We start from the raw sequence: 4,456 nt of genomic DNA on the forward strand, positions 1-4,456 counted from the left end.
GAATTTTTGTAGTGTGTGATGAGTTGATTGATTGATCCTGCTTGTTATTCAAGCTGCCATGGTTTTTGAATGGATTGGGATTAGCTGACTGAGCTGAACAAATGATCCTGTGTATCATTTGTATTTGTAACAACTTGTGGTAAACTGAAAAAGTGGGCTTGATCATATCCGGTAATAAACTTGATCTAATATATTTTGATTATTTATTTTGATGTAGAAAAATCAATTAAGTTGCTATTGAAGTAGTTGGCAGCTCTAGCAAACCAAGTGCATAAAAAATGAGAACTTTGAAAGTATGAGAAAATTGTGCAAAGAACTTTGATAAAAAAAATGTAATAGCTAAGTACTTTACTTGTGAGAAGAATCGTAGTGTTGTTAGTGCAAACGAGACCAATAATATAAAGAGGCATTTGGAGTCTTGCGAGAATAAATTGGCTAAACAACAAAAAGCAAGCCAACAAAAATTTTCACTTTCTAAAAAGAGCACTTTGTCGATAACTTCTAAATTTACCATAGAGTATATTATAAAATTAAATACTGCTGCTATTATTATGCATGAACTTCTTTTAAGTATTGTAGAATATTAAAGTATGTACAAAGTATTTCAATCGTGCAATCACGATTACTTCAATTGTGCAATCACGATTACGTTCTTGTTTCTTCGAGAACCATTACAAGAGAAACCTGTGATACTTTGCCATTTGGTTAGAATATGAGTTATTTATGCTTGATTGCACATTTTATTGATAACAATTATATGTTGAAAAGTATGATTTAAAGTTTTTCTCAAATTTCGTCAACGCACAATGTTGCTAACATGACACTATGTATGTTTGAAAGAATCTTTCATATATTGGGGCATTAAATCAAAGTTAATGAGTTTAACTATATAGATAATATAAGTGTAAATGATTGTATTGTAGTGGATTTGAGAGAGACAATAAGAGGTAAATATTTGATTGTTTTGAAAAAAAAAATCATATTTGTGGTATTGCTCACATTATTAATCTCATTGTCAAAGATGGTTTAAAAGAAGTAAGGCACATAGTTGAAGAGTTTCACATTGTAGTTAAGCATTATAAGAGGTCAGAAAAATGATGAATTTTATTTTAAAAAGCTGCAGAGAAGGTAAAGATTCACGTAACAAGGAAATTATGTTATGACGTTGATACTAGATGAAATTCTACCTTTTTTTTATGTTAGAATGTGTTATATAATATAAAGTACTCATGTGGTTGAAGTATAAAGATTCTTATGAATTTAAGGATTTTTCATCTTTGTATTCAGAGATGTGGTTGAAAAGCTTTGCAAAATTTTAAAAGTATTTTATCATATTACACTTGTTGTTTTGGGATTCAATCATGTGGCAACTCATTTTTTTTCTTCATGAAACATGCAAGTTGCACATTTGTTTCGAACGAGAATATAGAATTTTTTTGACATGTATTGAAATAAAATAAATGAATATTTGGCACTTGTTGTGGTGTTGTATCATCACTTCAAGTTCTTATTTATGGAATACATATATCAAATAATGTATAAGTGGGATGGTAAATAACATGTTCAATTTATGAAGGGTGCATTAGATCACTTATATGTTGAGTATGAAACAAATAGTGATACTATAGAATGGTGATGTGATTAATGAGGATGATCATGTAGCTGGTCTGGTTGAATATTGTAAGCAAAATGAGATTAGTCAATCCATGAAATCATAGGTAGCATTGTATTTAAAAGATCCATTGGCGCCAAAGAAAAAAGGAAAAGGAATTGAGCAGTTCGACATTTTGAAGTGGTGGAAGATGAGTTCAGACAAATACCTCATCCTCTAAAAAATAGCACGAGACATTTTTCCCTATTTTTATTTCATCAGTGCCATCTGAATCCGCATTTAGCACTGATGAGAGGGTGCTTAGTGATGCTTGATGTTCATTGAACCCAAAAGTGGTTCAAGCATTGATATGCACTCAAAGTTGAATGAAAGTTGAGTGCAAGGTAATGCATTTATTTAAAATTGTTCATGTAGTATGATATATTATTATTTTTTTATAACAATCTTTAATATTATCAAAACATTAGCAATTCTTTTTTTATATTTTTATTATATGTAGTTTGATGACACACTCATTGGAGGATGATGGTTCATACTTATATAGCTAGGTGAGATAAGAGAATTTGATACTCATAGTCAGACTTAGTATTATTTTTCGATAATTTTATTAATATAATTTATTTTGTTAAAATCTTGCTACTTGTTAATGCATTTATGATTTATCCTCTTCTGAGCTTTCAAATTTGTTGACATTTTTATAAAGAAAGAGCAAGGCAAATTGGAGAACAATGGTGACCCCACCAATCATGCATGCTTATCTTTAGTGATAGGTGGTTTGGTATTTTTTATTTTGTATTTTTATTTGAAACTTTTAAGTCAGCTGCCATTACGGATGTGAATTTGAAAAAAAAAAAAACAAGTTCAACCTGACCCGGCCCGCCCAATAGGCCAATGGCAGGCCATAGGCAGAGCCTTTGCTAATAGTCTGACTTGAATTGAGCTGTTGGCCCGACCCATTGTTCACCCCTAGTCATGAGTCATGGTAGTCGATTGCCTTAGTGCAAACGGTAATAGAAAAAAATCATGAGAGATGCAGGGTTGATTGTATCCCACAAGCTAAGTTGCCGTTCCCATTTTTATCTGGAGTAGCAAATGTCACTTTTAAGAGAACACCTTACTTAGGGATGGCAGTGGACCGGGGGACAACATAGGACCCCGCCCCGCCCCGCCTCGCCTCGCCCCGTTTGTATCAGGGATAAAGGGCATGAAACAGGGATGGAGGCGGGGATGAAGGTTAAAATATATCTCCGTGCGGGGATGGAAACGGGGATGGAGGTTAAAATATATCCCCGTGCCGGGATGGACTTACACTTATACCCCCCACAACACACACAAAAAAAAAAAGAAGAGAAAAAACAAAAGCGAGAGAAGCAGCTTAACAGGCTTGCTGCAACAGCAACAGCAACAATATTATAGTATTATAATATAGCATTAACAGATATAATAATAATAATAATAACAACAAAAAAGAAAGAGGGGGAAAAGGAATCAGCAACACTTGTTCACTTGTGGCTCGGAGCGTCCCCCAAATTGGTTTGGGGCTGACAATGAAAGGCGGAAAAAGAGCAGCTCGGCGCGACGCTGGCCAGCACCAACCTGGACACGCCTTCCTGCGCAACCACCGCCCCCTTCATCTCCACCAGCACCGCCCGCTCGATCTCCTCGTACCCGCCGCCGCCCCCAGCCACGAAGGCCACCAGCGCTGCCTGAAGCGGGTGGAGACTCGGGTTGTACGCGGCCGATTCGATGTACGACCCGGAGTACACCGTCCCCTCCAGGTCCCTGAGCGCCAGCCCCGACGGGCACCCGCTGTACGGCGCGTGCGACCGGTTCGCGGCCCCCAACGCCGAGTCTACAAGCTCGCGATCGGGTTCGTCGGCGTCCGAGATGAGGGCGAGCCGGTTGTTGCGGTTCTCGAAGAGGAGGGGGACGTCTCGGTGGAGGAGGTCGTGGGGGGAGAAGCGGTGGGGGAGGAAATGGGAGACGGGGTGGAAGGAATCGTCGGCGTCGGGACCGGAGTCGCGGCGGGCGATGAGGACGTTGATGTCGGGGGCGGAGCGGATCTCCTGGAGGAACTGGCGGCAGTGGCCGCAGGGGGCGGAGGAGACGGCGATGTGGGTGATGGCGGTCTCGCCGTGGAGGGCGGCGTTCGCTACCAGGAACTGCTCGGCGTGGACCGACTGGTTCAGCGGAAGCCCCAAGAACTCGAGGTTTACTCCGAGGAAGACGCGGCCGGTCGAGCCCAGCCCCACCGCTCCCACCCGGTGGTTGGAGATGGGCGGCCGGGCCTTCTCTTTGGCGGGCTGAACCAGCGAGGCCAGCAGCTGGAGGGACGTGAACCCCGACTTCTCCATCATCGACGCCACCTCCTCGGGCTCGATCACGAACTTGGTCGACATCCTCTGGTGGGCTTGGTGGTTGTGGTGGGTGAGGATGATCGCAGGAGGAGCCATGGTTTCCTTTGGATATGGGTATTTATAGGAGGGTGGGAAGCGAGGGAATCGCCCCCGCAGCCCCGCTATTTGCGAGAAGAATAATGGAATCGGAGGAAATTGCGAGCCGCTGCGTTGTGTTGTTCCTGGCGATGTGGAGGAGGGGAAGAGATGCGCGAATTCCTCTCTCTTTTTTTTTCTTTTGTTTTTTTCCTCTTTTATCGGAGTGGGGAAAGGACGTGGAGGTCCACTCACTGGCTGAAAGGACTTGTTGGTCCATTTGCTCGTGTAGCTCCAACTCCAACTTTACTACTTTGTTTGGATCAATGTTGTCAGCATCGGTGCGTATACGTATCGATACGCATCACTCCTGAATCGGCTATTTTTTAATAAATATAAAAATAGTAAAAAA

General features: G+C 41.3%; 1 pseudogene across 1 annotated transcript; it reads right to left on the bottom strand.

The window, feature by feature from the left end:
• Positions 1 to 2,992: 2,992 nt before the first annotated feature.
• LOC149815071 (cytidine deaminase 1 pseudogene) lies at positions 2,993 to 4,246 on the bottom strand (annotated as a pseudogene). Its single transcript, XR_016427946.1, has one exon. The product of XR_016427946.1 is annotated as a cytidine deaminase 1 pseudogene (transcript).
• Between the last annotated feature and the right edge of the window lie 210 nt (positions 4,247 to 4,456).

The sequence above is a fragment of the Nuphar pumila genome, chromosome 15 (assembly GCF_984573655.1).
Source record: "Nuphar pumila chromosome 15, dmNupPumi1.hap1.1, whole genome shotgun sequence".
Classification (NCBI taxonomy): Eukaryota; Viridiplantae; Streptophyta; class Magnoliopsida; order Nymphaeales; family Nymphaeaceae; genus Nuphar; species Nuphar pumila.